Raw genomic sequence first — 16,899 nt, 5'->3', positions numbered from 1 at the left:
CTATATGTAACTCTACTCTATTTGGAATTTTACAATTGTTTATTGACCTATGTGATTCTGCCTCTGTCATTATTTGTATTGTCCAGAGAGTATTTAGATTGATAAATTTATCTTTTGAAATATGTAGGTAAGTTGTTGTATACCATAGACTAATTTTTGACCTTCATAATGTAGCCAGGTTAATTACTAGTTAATGAAAACCATTTATTTTGCCTACAATAAGCTGCTCAGCAGGAATTTTCTACCTAATTAATAGTGACATGTTATATGAACCACATCTGGCATTTTGCACACAGTTCAAGTCAATTTCAAAGACTAATAATCCACAATATATTCAAATATGTCTTTGCCAGTTGTGATAACCAACTCATGGTAAAGAATATTTCATAAACAGTGCATGGTGATTATTCAAAGTGATTTCAGTTTCCTCATAGATAGTAAAAATAAGTCGAAAAATATTTCTTTGTCTCAAGAGTAGATATGAAAGTCCTTGTTTAAAAATTAAACCATGTTCTAGCCCTCAGTGCTACTCCACTCTACATTTTAAATATTAATATTTAATTATTGATCTAATTATTTTCCAAATTAACATATAAAACATGCATTAAGTGGAAGAAAACTGTCTAGGCCACTTCTGCAGAATTAGATCATCATTAATAATATGTCTGGTTATGATTGTTAAAGGAGTCAAATTCAAGGAGTTTATATACAAAATAATTTCAAACTAATGGATTAATACTTTGATGATTTTTTAAATTGTGGGTCACGGAGTACTCATCCTTTAAATGTGTCTATGTCTGTTAGGGAAGTCAGATAAACATGTTAACTTTGGAAACATTTCAACCTTTAATTACAGGAAAACACAGCTTTGTAACTTCCCTCTGTTATAAATTTCACTAGACAATCATTAGAGTTAATAGGTAAAATATTTTAAACATTCTGAAAACCCTGACAACCAGTAATCTTTAGTAAGAGTTATCTACTCATATTCATTCTGTCTTCATAATTACAAGACAGCTAACTTTTGTTGTTGTTGTTTTAAAGATTTTATTTATTTATTTGACAGAGAAAGAGAAAGAGGACAAGCAGGGGGAGCAGCAGACCAAGGGAGGAGAAGCAGACTCCCCACTGAGCACGGAGCCTGATATGGGGCTTGATCCCAGGACCCTGAGATCATAACCTGAACAGAAGGCAGACACTTAACCCTCTGAGCCATCCAGGCACCCCAGGCCAGCTAACTTTTGATAGGTATAAGTAAAGAGGCAAAATAGTGCAGGGATGCTAATATGTGTACCATATTTCCGGAATAATAGAAATTTCAAGTAGTCTTTTTTTTAAAAAAAGATTTTATTTATTTATTTGAGGGACAGAACATGAGCAGGGAGATAGGGGAGGAGGAGCATAGGGAGACAGAGAAGCAGACTCCCCACTTAGCAGGGAGCGGGATGCTGAGCTCAATCCCAGGACCCTGAGATCACGCCCTGAGCCACCCAGGGCACCCCAAAACGTCAAGTAGTCTTATTTGTGCTCCTATAAATCATTAAAATTTCTTGAAAATTCCAATGCTTAGTTCTCCAAACTACATCTCCCAGATTTATTCATCAATGGGGAGTTAGGAAAAGTAGATTATCTTAAACATTAGGCATATCAGCAGTAAGAACAGGCCCTGATGTGAGGAGATAACAGTGAGTGCCCTGAGGAGATCACTTTAGCAAGAATTGGGAAAATTAAATGTAATCTTCAATATTTTGCTTAAATCCAGCTGTGTTTTGTCTGCATTAAATGTGTTGCCATATGTCATATTTTACCTGGTCTGTAGGTCAGAGAAACAAATTTACCACAATCTACTTACCTCACCTGTTTTCATTTGCATGCACTTTACGTTACATGAGTTATACCTTTCATGAGATGAGTTCTTACAGAAATCACTAATAACACCAGAAACTCTTGATGAAAGATGAAATGGAGACGGGGAAGTGAGAAAAAAAGACACAACCGCAAACTGTGATTTTGAGACGGGGAAGCCCAAGGGATCCCGCTGTTCTTTCCCCTTTGCTTCTTGTCCAGCCTCTACTCTTGCTAGGCCCTGCGCTTCCCCCCCACTCTACACACGCCTCAGAATGCAAATAGCACATGTCCTTGTGAGGGACAAGGAGTTAATGATTTCTCTAGAATAGATAACATCTAAGGAAGGACCAGGTGAGAATGACTCAAGGAAGCTACCACATGCCTATGTCAGACCACCTGCACTACACATCTCGATGCCAAGACCCCCTGGCTTCAGGGAACAAGTGACTTAGGATGGACACTGGACCTTGTCCTCATTCTGATCAGTTTCTGGATGCCTGAGAGGACACATGCGCCAGACCACAATCTTCAATGTAAACCCCTTCCTTTCCAAGTCTATCTTTAATCAACTCTGCTTTCACCTCCTGCTGGTTCACATTTGATTTCCTTCCTGCATGAAACCAAAGACCCTTGGCTGGTCCCGTGGGACCCCCCTCATCTGGGTCCTCCGACCCGGCCTGCCTGCATCATTTTTATTATTGCAACCTACACATTTCTCTTAACCCCTCTTGCAAACTTCTCCCTTGTTTCTCGATAAAACTAAGTGGTGTAGAGTTTCAATATGATTGTTCATAGTATAGCTAAAAAGAACACATTACCATACAATTTATTCTAAATAAACAGCTTCCCCTAACCTGACCCTCTATATAAAAATGCCTCTTCGTGTATTTGTGGTGTGAGGCCTAAAGTTAAGGTTCAATAGGACGTGTTGTCATCTGGTAAAATCAAGGGCAGTTCAAATGTCCTAACTCCAAGGTCCCCTCCCATTCTGCCTGCAAGGATGAGGTCCCCTAGCCAAGCAACTGTCCTCACCAAATGTACCAGGTACAGCTCCTGCTTCTCTTGGAGGGTAAGCATCTGTTCCCTGTCAGTCCGTGGAATTATTCAACAAGCCCATTATGTCATCACATAGAAACCAGGGGCACCCACCCTCTTGATTCTACAGAACTTCTCTCCCACAGCCCCCACTTCTTCACTCTGTTCCCAAGCATAACCCCCGTGTGGCCCTGCATGGTTTGGGTCTCCCTCCTCAAAGCTGTTTTTGGCCATCTCCGTCATTTTAGGGTAGGAATTACTACTTTCTTAACAACAGGGTGAGCAGCAAGCAATTAAAACTATATAGAAATGGTGATGATTTATTTTTGCTTGAATTTGCAATGTGGCAAATTGCATTAATTAATTTAAATGCAGTCCTGCTGAAGGCCAACTGACCCATGATAAATTATCCTTTGTACATTTTTCACTTTACTATCAAATATTTTGCTTAGGATTTTTGTATGAATGTCCTTAAAAGTCATTGGCCTTGGGATTTTCCTTTAGTTTTCTGTTCTTAAGTATTAAGGTCCCGATCGGCTTCATAAAATAGAGGAAATTCAGTTATTTTTATTCTAAATCTGGGAAAGCTTGTTAGCTGTTAAAGCTGAGATTACTTGTTAGATGTCTGATAGAATTCATCAGCGAATCCAACTTTGTGTGGAGTTTTCTGTGTAGAAAGATTGTTGACTGTTAATTGAATCTGGCTTTAGTTATAATTCAGATTTCTTTTTTATTGTCCTCATAAATTTTACTAATATTTTACCAGTGATTTTTAGATTTTTATCTAAATTTTCCTGTATATTGCTATAAAGTGGCTCAAAATAAGCTCTTATAAACTTGTCTATTATTCCATTTCTCTTGCTCTATTGTCTCTCTTGGGTTTCTTCATGCTGCCTTATCTCCTTGTATGCATGATTTTTTAACTGAGTTGCAGGCATCGCTGAAGAAAAATTGGGAAAAAAAATTGTTAGGCCCTAAATGACGTTGCATTTCACATTAGAGTCCAGAGACTCTGGCAACACTGAAATCAACTTAATCTGCACAACTATTGAGAATCCTAAGTTGGATTTAAATCTTTGAGCTAAGTTTATTCCTGTTATGCCTGTCTTTAGACAAATAACCCCCAGCCAAAATTTTAGAAGTGTTAGCAAGATTTCAACTCATGCCTAGGTATGCATGAACTTCTGTTCCTCTTTTTTCATAGATATTCAGATGACTCCCTTTTTATCTGGTTTTCTTCATCTCTAATAACACTTCTTTGTTGTTTTATAGTCTGTTTTATCTGATATTAGTATACCCACTCTAGTTTTTTGTGGTTTCTGTTTGTATATTTTTTCTATCATTTTACTTTCAATTTATATCTTTAAATACAGGGTGTCTCTGATAGATATCATATAATAGAATATTGCTTATTTTAACCATATTGACAAGCTCTGGCTTTCGATTGGGTTGTCTGATTCATTCACATTTAATGTTCTGTATCTGTGTGCGTGTGTGTGCATGTGTGTGCATGTGTGTGTGTGTGTTTGGATTTATGGCTTATAGTTTAGTTTGTGTTTTACATAAATTTCCTGTCCTCTAGGTTTCTCTGTCTGTCATTAAATGCCTTCTTTTGCATTAAGTGAATATTTTTCAGTATAACATTTTAATTTACTTAATAATTAAGAAGAAGAAATGAAGGAGGGGGAGGAAAAGGAGGAGGATGAGGAGAAGAACAAGGACAAATGATGAAAACTCCATGTGCTTGGCCTATAGAGTTATTTTCTCTTTCAATTAATTTTGCTCTTTGTTCTAACTCTGATAATCCAATTTGTTTGAGTATTTAGGTCTAAAGGAATCAACGTTAATATATTTTTATTCTTAAAATGGTTCAAGTGAATCATATACCCAAAGTGATCTTGAGTCAATTCGTGTGAAACCCCTGGAACTGAAAACACAGTTTTGCTGGCTTCACAGTCTTCTAAGGAATAAGCCTACGCAGGCTCATAGAGGTATTTTTTTGGAGGAGACGCTGAATGTATTTTGACACGGTCAATCTTCAAACGACCAAAGAAGCGGGAAAATCAAATAGTTAATAAGATGTGTCTAATATTTTGTTAAGATCAGCAGTGCTTGTGAAGTGGTGATTGTGTCTGGTTGTCAAGAAGCCTCTTTTGGTCTCTCAGAAAGAGATAATGGATCTGAGGTTATTACTGCATTGGCTCAGGTGCTCAGTAATGCTTTACTCTAAAGATCAACTTAAAAGAAGCACACTCTTAGCCATGGCATATTTCAAGCAAGTATTGACTGTGTTGCATTTTTTCTTAGATGTTCGCTATTTTTCATTTCCACTAACTTTCAAATGCAAATATTTTCAAAATTTCATAATTCATATTTAAACTAAACCTTATTTGAAACCCTTATGGAATGCATCACAGCCTTGATTTAAAAATCAAATAAATATATTTAGAGAAAAATATTTTAAAAACCCTTAGACATACACAGTAGTTAGATTTTGTATTTCTCATATTCTTTAAAGGTAACACTATCAGATACATTGCAGTTATAATCTGAATAGAGTACTAAGGATTAGAAAAAGAAAAAGAAAATTGGCAAATAACAAGCTGATCCTTGCTTGGTTTAATATTATTACATACATTAGAATCTTAAAAATCAGTCTTAAAATGAATCAGCCATAAGGTTGGTCTTAATTAATTCAGTCTCCTGTGAAAGACCATAAATGAAACATAATTCATTTTAATCTTCATTTACCCTCCTCTACCCTTTAAAAAATAAGAAACTTCTATTTTAACCTTCTTGGCTTAGTGTTGTAATTCAATGACATAGTGAAAATGTATGGAAATGGGTTAAATACCTTTTTAGATTTTTCATTGAGCTTTGGCTTCTAACTTGAGTATTTCCTTGTTGACATTAATGCAGTTTATTCAATCAAAAGCTACATTAAATTCTATATCTTCACTGCATTTATCAATTATACTCCTTTCCAGGTCACTAGCCTCTCCTGAATTTTTTATTACTAAATTACTTTGATGAAGTGATGCTTGAATTTCTCTTTAGTACTTCCTAAAGTTATGAGACTGATTTTCATTCAGGCTCACATCATCATCTGTCAGACTATTTCTTAAGAAACCGTTCTAGCAAAGGCACGCACGTGCTTAGACACACACAGAGTGCCTCCGGCTTTGCAATATTTCATATAGAGATCCTTAGAGACAGAAATAGTTGGCATTAAGGAAAATGGGGGAGACATTTCCCACTAAAATAACTAAGGACATTTAAAAAATAAACAAGAGGGTCAGGGGTGCCTGGCTGGCTGGCTCAGGGCACCTGGTAAAGCATGCAACTCTTGATCTTGGGGTTGTGAGTTTGAGCCCCATATTGGGTGTAGAGATTATTTAAAAACTAAATCTTAAAAAAAAAAAAATTAAGCAAGCAAAAGCAGTGCTCCAAGATACCATTCAAACACAGTGAAGAGTAATACGAACACACAATTTCTATATCTGAAAATGAAATTTACACTGAAAAGAAGGCACGTGATTTAAATAACTTTACCCAGAACTTATATAACAGCACATTTAGGATTTGTTTCATAAGACTCGGGCAATTTATAGCACACTATTAAAGTTCTCTCCAATTCTTGACTTAGAGACCTGGCATCTTTAACTACTAAAAAAAACGAATAATCATCTGTCTACCCTGCAAGAGCTTATTGGCAAAAAGACAATAATGTCAAACTCCTCTCACACTCTCATCTCCATTGTTCCTACAATTTCACAGCATTAATTGCAATAAGCAACTCCTCAAAGCACAACTAGGCTAAAACAAAAGGTAGGATGAACGAAAGTGGTACACTGGCTACTTTGGAAGTTTCCCCCAGTTGCTACTACACTCTGGGAAATTGAGAATGGGGGGCAAATTCAGGGGAAAGAACCCCAGTAGCACAATGCCTATCATGGTATACGGGTTCCATCCCCATGTCTTCATCCAAACCCAATTATTTCCCAAATGCCCCACCTCTAAATGCCATCATGTTAGAGATTAGGACTTCAGCATGTCAATTTCGAGGGACACAAACACTCAGTCCAGAGCAAATACATTCATACAATGAAATACTGCATCATAATGAGAATAATGAAGAGCACCTGCATGCAACATCTCACAGCTATAATTGTGAGCCAATGAAGTCAGACATGAAAATATAATATTCCATTTGTATAAAGTTGAAAAATAGGCAAAAGTTGTCTATGGCATTACAAGTCGGGTATTTTCTACTGGGGGGGGGTGGTTAGTGACCAAGAAGGTCACAAAGAAAGGCTTGTAGGGTTTATTAATGCTATTTTTTTATTCCCTTGTTATGTCTTGGGTGTCTTTCCTCTGAAAATTCTTTAAGCTTTACACCTATTATCTGCAAAATTTTTAAGGGTTTGTTATACTACAGTGAAAAATGACATTTAAACTATTTAGGGAATAATGCCAAGAAAAGATACAATCACTGTGAAAGAGAAGTGTCCTTGGTTAAGCTTACAAATAACTTGATATTAGACTGTAAATTGGGTTTTTAAAGTTCAAGACCTTTCTTTCAGTAGCATAAATGAAAGAAGGTTACTGTCTGTTAACAAACAATAGTCTTAACAGATCTCAATTTTTCAAGAATTAGAAATGAGGAACTATATTAACATTGGCCTCTGGCACTGTATGTAAGTGAAAGCAAGCTATTATCTCTAAGAATTAAAGGAAAGTTTCTCCAAAAATAGTGTTCTGAAAGATCAAGAAGAAAATTCCAGGTACTTATTTGGAATCTTTGAAAAAGCATATAAGGATGTATTTCCCTTAGAGTTAGTGAAGAAAGCCAAGTGAGCACAGATTGAGATGAAAAGGCAACAGGGTGAAATAAGAGAACATTGCAAAGAAGCTAAAAGTTCAAAACACAGAATTAAAGCTCATCTAATAGTTATAATAGTATTAACACATTAAAAAATGTATTCAGTATTCTGGAGGCTGAAATTTATTACAAACAGAGGAATAAGGGGAAATAGATGCAACCAATAGGAAACTAATACATATTCATATCAGGGAACAAAATGCCTGTATCTCTAGAAATTTGTAGTCCAGATGGAATGACTAGATTAAATAAACAAAATAAATCATCTCAGACATTTCTGAAGAAAGGCTCTATGCTAAAGAATGTTATTTCTAAGCAAAATGAAGGAATGATCCTTTGTTGATCAAAATTAGATATAAAAGATATATTCAAAGACATAATCAATAATTATGAATTTTATATGAGTTGTCAGCCTTGAAAATAAAACAGCCAGTTATTTGGTCAGCAAAATGGGTATTTTCAGGGATGGCAGAGGAATTGTAATTTCAAGACATGAAAGTTATGGCAAAATCATAGGCAAGTCCAGAGAAAAAAGGAGAGGAATGTTACTTTATGGAGAAAAAGGAGGAAGTTGGGAGGGGCTGTTTTGAATCAAAGTCCACTGGAGTGAGAAAGTGAGCATTCAGGATGGTGACTGTCTCTCCTCGGCTGAGGTTTGGCAGTTTCTCATTGGCTGGGCTGTTGCTGGGCAAGGAGAAAATCTTTTTTTTTTCTTGTTGTGGTAGTAAATTTGGCTTCTTCCTAATAGAAAATGAGAAGTATGTTTGTTCCTGTTGGATCTCTAATTGACAGTAAGTTGGTATGTGAGAGTTTTCCCTTCTGGCCTCCCAAATCTATTTTAAATGAGGTTTCCTTTATTCAATTTCACAGAGTTTGAAAGAATCCTATAAACATTCTTCTAAATGTATTATTTATCAAAATTGGGAAGGAGGTTTGAGTATACTAGTTTCAAAGTTCTCTATGCAAAACTACATGCCAGAAAGCAATAGATCAAAGCAGTTAGTACTGAAGAGGAATAATATTATGAATAAAGAATAACTTTCATAGATGTTGGTGACACTCTCAGTTGCAACAATCAAAAAGTAGAGCATACATACCACCTTTAAGGAAAAAAGAACCATTAACACCACTACCAGTGAGGACAAAAAGCATTATTTATCAAAAGAGGGAAATCATTGTGTATAAAAACTAACTTTGAGCACAGAAACAAGATATTAAAAAGTCTGAATAATTGAAGTGAAACTAATCTTGACAGTAACTATACAAGTTACAGCAAATTCTTGAATGAAAAAATACATAAGAAATATTTAAACTAATAAACTAAACTAAAAACAAAAGTTTCGTTGTGTTGAGAAAATAAAGGAAAATCATGTGGAGAGGAGTTGACAAGTGAGCTAACTTCCCATATGTTCTTGTAGGAATTCTTTATATGATATAAACTGATAAATGAGGAAAAAGAGCAGGAGTACATTTTTTAGAAATGTAATTAGATATGATCACATATATATAATTAATATACATATAATTTATATTCTCATTGATGTGACCATACCAAATACAGGAAAATGAATAACCTAAGATATGTCTGAAGAAAAGCTCTTTTGCAAAACAAAACAGAAAAAAAATCTAAGCAAAGTGAAAAGATAGCCCTTCTTTGATCAAAATTACATATAAAAGTTGCATCTAAAGGCTCAAAGATTTGCCTATTAAAAAAAATCACTACTTATTCCTATTAAATTCTACTTTATGGATTAAGATATGCCTTTCATCATAAATATGTGCTAAAGTTGGAAGGGTCCATTACTCGCATATAGATTTTCCTGAGAGGAATCCGATGAACTGATGATGTCAACTGGCATATTCATGCGAAGAAGCTGGCACCTACTTAAGAACAATGTCTGGTAGGAATGAGAGGCAGGGGCATCTGCGTGGCTAAATGGGTTAAGCGTCTGCCTTCACCTCAGGTCATGATCCCAGGGTCCTGGGATCGAGCCCCATATCAGGCTCCCTGCTCAGTGGGGAGCCTGTTTCTCCCTCTCTCCCCTGCTCATGTTCTATCTCTCACTATTTCTCTCTCTCTCTCTCAAATAAATAAATAAATAAATAAATAAATAAATAAAATATATTTTTTTAAAAAAGGAACGAGAGGCAACCTTGATTTCTATGAGTGTGTGTGTGTGTGAGAGAGAGAGAGAGAGAGAGAGAGAGACCTTGTTCTTATGCATATACTTAAGTGAATGTGGCATGAGAAACAAAATTGTCATCTCCTTAATTTGGCCTAGAGCAGGTTTTCTGTCATGCATGCCTTTACTTTCTGTCTTTTCTCTCTAGAAGAGATGAAGGAAGGAATGATATTTACTTTCCACATGAACCTAAGATGTAATAAAACATGATCCCCACTCTAAAAGTCTTCACTGGTTCCTGAGCTAATATGGGACCCTACATTAATTAATCTTACAAAATATACATACACTCTGTTGTTTTGTTTTGCAATATTATTTTTTCAAAAATCTCCTAAATAATATATATTATATATAATTACATATATCATCTCATATACTTACAGAATTAATATATTAATGCTTAATATATTAACACTTCATTAACACTTAATATATTAACACTTCATTATAAAATAAAAAATTTATTTTTTATACTTAAAGATGCTTTGTAGACTTCAAAAGGAAGAGTAGACTTGCTTTTCTTACCCAAAATGCCACTGTTTTAGCATCTAAAAATGCTGAAAAAGAAATTGGGGTCACCAAGTTCTCTGACTCATGAAAATGAAGAATCTACTCCAAAGAAAATGAACAAAACTCTAAATAAGGAACAAAACTCTAAATAAGGAACAAAAGCATAATGAAATCTATTCTCCAAGCTTTACATATGTGAAAAAGTAACCTACTGTGCGTAACCATCCATTACAGAGCATTTTTGAGTGGTATTATTGCCCTAGCTCAGCTGTGGCGTCATTTTGAGATCAGTCATTAAAGAAAAAGAACTGAATTTGTCAAACATAAATGTGATAAGCTCTTTAAGATCCAAAAATCATTTGTTATAGCTTTCAAACTAGAAATGAAAAAGCCATCGAAGTGTCTTACAGGGTAAGTTATCATATTGACTGGAGACGCACACACAAGAGCTCAGAGAACAACAAAGCCATGTACAGCTGGCATTGGTGAATGCCTGCACAATGAACAGTAAGTAAAATAAGGGGCGCTTGGGTGGCACAGTCTATTGAGCCTCTGACTCTTGGTTTCTGCTCCAGCCATGATGTCAGGTTCCTGAGATCCAGATCCATGTCAGACTCTGAGCTCAGTGCAATGTGGGCTTGAGATTCTCTCTCCCTTTCCATTTTGCTCTACCCCTTCCCACTCCACCCCCTCAAATAAATGAATAAATCTTAAAAAAAAAAAACAAACAGTAAGTAAAGTAAATCATGACACTGACACCTTCCACTATGAAGTCGTTCACTGTATTAAAGATTTAGATACAGACGTGAAGGCTGGGTTAATACCCCACGTGTGGAATTATACTTTTGCCTTAATGTTCAGATCTATAGCCATGAATCAACTGGCTCTTTCTCTTGTATTTTTGAGTTCTGCACCAACTCTCCAATGAAGGAAGTCTTCTTTTAGGTGACTACTAAGCCACAGACACAATGGGGATGAAATATTAAAAGCATTAAGTAAATGTTTTGAGCCTCAGCATGTATGTTGAACGATTAAGTTGACATCAGTTGTAATGACTGAAAAGCAATGGTGGTCAAAACCTCGGGCGCCCTCGTAGGAACGAAGGCAATAGTGCCAATTTCAAGTAGTAATTACACTCTTCAGTGCCCTGCAGTCACCAGTAAAGCAAACATCAGTTTTGTGTAAGAATGTTTTATTTATTTAAGATTTTTTTTATTTATTTGAAATTGAGAGAGAGTGAGAGAGGGAGCACAAGTGGGGGGGGAAGGGCAAGGAGAGCAGGAGAAGGACACTCCTGGCTGAGCAGGAAGCCCCACTTGGGGCTTGGGGCTCGGGGCTCGACCCCAGGACCCTGAGATCATGACCTGAGTCAAAGGCAGATGCTTAACTGAACCACCCAGGCGCCCCAAGAATGTCTTTGATGAAGCAGAAAAAAAATAATACTTTTATTAAAGCTAATCCATTGTGTGCACATCTTTTTAATATTCTGTGGCAAAATGTGAAGTACACAAAAAATATTTCTGCAGCATACCAAATATCAGCACTTGTCTCAGACATGCAAAGTTTTGAAATTGTTTACATTGCAACGTGGATGAGCCACTCTTTTCATCAAACTCCATTATTCTTTGATAGCACGACTGAAAAAAAATCAGACTTGGGTATCTGGTAGACATTTTCTCCATTTGGTTGGAGTACATTTGTATCAATTCCAGTTTGAGGTATTATAAATAAAGCTTCCATACACAGCCATGTGTGGGTTTTTGCATAAATGTAGGTTTTCGGTTTTCCCGGGAAATGCCTAGGAGGGTTCACTGGTCATATGATAATGTATGTTTAACTTTATAAGATATAACCAAACAATATGTAATATTAATCTTGGTATGTATTTCTTCCTACCTGTGATTTGGCTTTTTGTATCTTTCAAATAATTTGTGTACTTCATGTTGTCACATTTAAGGACATACAATTATTTATTACAGTCCTTTATTATCTTTTCAATATCTGTAGAAGGGATGTGCTTTTATTCCTGATGTTGATAATAGGTGACTTCTTTTTTTATTGATCAATCTAGCTAGGGGTTTAATCAATTTTCTTGATCATTTCAAAGATCAGAGCTTTATTACCTGTCTACTGTTCTGTTTTCAATTTTATGGATTTTTGCTCTTATCTTTATTGTTTCTGTCTTCTTACTTGATGGGGGTTTAATTTGTTCTTCATTTCAAAGTTTTTCTAATTGAAAATTTAGATGACTGAGTTGAGTCCTTTCTCTTCTAAAAGAAGCATTTAATTCCATAAATTTCATTTAAGGCACTGCTTTAGCTGTATCTCACAAATTATGTCATGTTTTTACTTTTGTTCCATTCAAAGATTTTCTAATTTCTCTTTTAACTTCTTTAATCCATAAGTTATTTAGTAGTGCATTGTTTAATTTTCAAATATTTGGAGATTTTTAAGATATCTTTCTATTATTGATTTCTAGTTTAATTGCTTAACATATTTTGTATAATTTTAGTTCTTTTAAAATTTTTTTAGGCTACCTTTACAGCCCAGAACATGGTCTAACTACAAAATATTCCATGTGCTTTTGAAACAAAGTGATGTTTTGTTCATGTTGGATGGAGTTTCCTATAAATAATAGTTAGATAAAGTTTGCTGATAATGTTTTTTAGATTCTACATGTTTACTGATTTTTCTCTCCACTTGTTTTACTGGTTATTTTTATTCTTATTTCACAATTATGGTCATTATTAGATATAGTACTAAATCATGTTATTTAAAGTATTAATAATAATACATGTAAATAGTATTCTATCAAAAATTTTTCATATGGTGATAATTCCATTTAAACATAATGAGTATTCTTTGTAATACAAACTTTTTGTTGTTGTTGTTGTTATGAACATCTTAAACTTCAAATGGTCACAGAAGGTTGAGGGGTGCCTGAGTGGCTTAGTCAGTTTAGTGTCAGCCTTCGGTTCAGGTCATGATCCCGGAGCCCTGGAGTCCTGGGATGGAGCCCCACATCGGGCTCCCTGCTCAGCGGAGAGTTTGCTTCTTCCTCTGCCCCTCACCCTGCTCGTGCTCTCTCTTTCTCAGATAAATAAATAAAATCTTACAAAAAAAAAAGAAGATTAACAATTCCTGAGTTTGATTAATCAACAGATAATCTCCATTTGTTCTATGTCTTTTTTTTTTTTTTTTTTTTTTTGAGAAGGAACACAAGCAGGGGGAGTGGGAGAGGAAGAAGCAGGCTCCCAGTGGAGGAGCCCAATGTGGGGCTCGATCTCAGGACCCCAGGATCACGCCCTGAACCGAAGGCAGATGCTTAACGACTGAGCCACCCAGGCGCCCCTGTTCTATGTCTTTTAACCAACGAAGCACATAATACATTGGGCTTCTTAAAAGAAGGATACAGTCCTGATTTTTAGTATCATAACCAAAAAAAGGTAGCCCCAGATGATCTCTATTTTTCCACCAAGATAGGATTCAGATATTCCCCCAATAAGGGACCTGGCTTATTGCAGATGCCAGGAGTAGGATTTTCCGGCCCCCTATGTAGCCTTCAAGGTAGTTCTCAGAGGCCACCCTTCTGGGTAACAATCCCAGGGCTTATTCAGCAGTCCTTCTTGCAATTCTGACATTATTAGTCACTCCTACTGCTATGCATATATGAATGACATATGTTTTAAAACCATACATAAACTTATATGTTTAAATATATATGTAAACTTTACATATACTTTTTAAACTATATATGTTTGCATATATAAACTATACATATGCACTTTTAAACTATAAGTATGATTTGAAGTATGTGTATGTAGTTTTCAAACATCGTTTCCCTAATGTTGACATAATCTAATTTGACATTAATCCTGAGTTTCAAATGACTTTCAGGTTTAATAAATTCAACAACTTGTCATCACGTATAACTTCATTTGTCTAAATTTTTGCCATTCCCATAAATAACACTGCTATTCTTCCAGTAAACTCAGGTAAGAAATCTCAGTTACCTTTAACTTACTTCTTTTCCACAGTTCCCAGAATAAATCCATCATGGTCAATACTTACTAATATGTTTTTAGTTGGGAAGTGATTCAAATGAAGAATATATTTAAAAACAATTTATTGCTTTCTAAGTCAATTTAAGAAAAATTGTTTTAAACTCATGAGGCATTAAAAAAATATTGGGAAAATCATCTAAATTCCATTACCTGGGATTACATTGTATTGTATTGCTTCTAGAAATTTTAGAAAAACTAAATCATTATATAGTAAGCCAATTTCCCCTTGAATCAATAAATTTCCCCCCTTTTCCCCTCTTGTAATCATTATACTCATTGTATTACTCAGTTTTCAGTGTGTTCTTAAGAATTTATATTATTCTATGTTTTTGAAACTTAAAATTTTCATTCAAATGGCTTTTGAGAAACAAATAATATTGGAATAAAATAAAATATATAAAGTATTAAATATGACCAAGTTGAAATTTTATTCAACTATAGATATCTAAAGATTATTTTAAAAAATAAAATATAGGGGCATCTGGGTGGTTCAGTTGGTTAAGCATCTATCTTTTTAGCTCAGGTCATGATCCCAGGGTCCTGGGATAGACTCCCACATCAGGCTCCCTGCTCAGTGGGGAGCCTGCTTCTCCCTCTCCCTCTGCTCCCCTGCTTCTGCTCTCTTGCTTGCTCTATCATAAGTAAATAAAATCTTAAAAAAAAAAAAAAATATATATATATATATAGCCACATCCTTTATACAAGAATCACCTCTAATAATAATTTCTAAGAAAAGTTGAATATACAGGATGAACAGGAGTATATCAAACAAGTGCCAAAAAAAGAATAATGGCAATGTTAATAAAGGATAATATGAAATTTAAAGTAAAAGATACTAAAGTTAAAAATGAAAAAAAATGCAGTGGAATACTTTATAATGATGAAAGAATAAATCCTGTTATATTTTTAAAGACTAAAGGGAAATTCTTTTGTAATATAAAAAGAGGCAAATCTTAATGTAAAAAGATACAAAATTAATGAACCTCATTTTATATACCAAGCACAGGTGGAAATACATAAAGTAAAAGCTAATATAAATAAAACATGTTAATCCAATCATGCTTATAGAATTTATGACACCTTGTTAGATGTACACAAAGAAAATTAATAACTAAAATTTAGGAAGACTTGAATAACCAAAACACCATATGTTGTAATCAATTCACAAATAATATTTATTGTTTCCAAACACTAATAGAAGATCCTAAAAAACGGACCAGGCATGAGGCCACAAAGAAAGAAACAAATAATTACACAAAAAAGGAAACCATATGGTCAACCTCTTGCCCTAAAATGAATCAAAAACAGATGCTAATCACAAAACCTTTGTGTTTCCCATCTTGCCCCACCATCCCCAAGAAATATGCATCCTTGTTTGAAATCATTCTTTGAACACCTACTAATAAGGAAAGCAAAACCAAAATTGCAGTTCCTTGGAAATGAACTAAATGAGGGTAAAACACATTTCTCCCAATTAATGCCTTTATTGGAACATAATAATTATTTAAAACAAATGAAGGATAAATACACCCCAAGAATCAAGAAGTATAATTAAATAATATCCTAAAACTTTCAAGAACTCAATACAGATGAAAAGAGAAATCGATGAAACACAAAACACATGGGAAAATGAAACCTCGATCCTAGAAAAGACCAATAGTCTTTGGCAAGTCTGATCACAAGGAAAGGAGAGAGACTGACACATACAACATTGGGGGTGAAAGCTCGATATGAAAAAAAATAGGGAGTAAAATCTAAAAATTAAAAGGCAATAATGCATAAAATTACAGTTTCTTTTGGTAAAAATGTCCATGACCAAAATTGTTTCAGAAAAAGTAGCAAAGCTTTATAAACTCATAACCATAGCAAAAATGGAAGTCAGTCAAAATATAGAGCCATTCCTCCCTCAGGAAAAAAAAAGGAAGGGGGGGGGGGACTTCAGCCTCAAAACAGATTCAAATAAACAGTTAAAGAATGGGCAATCCTAATGTTAAGATTTTCTAAACTAGAAAAAGAGAAAGAAGCTCAGCGGTTGCCACTCTGTCCTAACAAGTAAAAAAGCTGAAACCAACTGAAAAATCGACAAACCTCCTGAGATCCCAAAAGAAGTGAGGTCACAGGACATGCCCTGCCCCTAAAATCAGACAGACAGATTTAGACAATCACTACACACCAGAGCAGAAATTCCTGGGGGAACCAGCGCCTCGATGGGAAAACCTGAACGGTTAATTGATGAGTGGATATAATTAATGAGGCTCAGTCTGGACAAGTCTGAGTTAAAAATTCCATGGGGATCTCGTCAATAGGGGAGCCTCGCTGTTTTGTGAGTTTTACCCCGTCCAGGTCTGCCAGGCTCTCACCATAGAGAGTGAAGAAA

This window comes from Ursus arctos, unplaced genomic scaffold (genome assembly GCF_023065955.2).
Source record: "Ursus arctos isolate Adak ecotype North America unplaced genomic scaffold, UrsArc2.0 scaffold_17, whole genome shotgun sequence".
Taxonomy (NCBI): Eukaryota; Metazoa; Chordata; class Mammalia; order Carnivora; family Ursidae; genus Ursus; species Ursus arctos.
The sequence above is the reverse complement of the archived record's forward strand: the minus strand, read 5'-3'. Positions refer to the sequence as shown.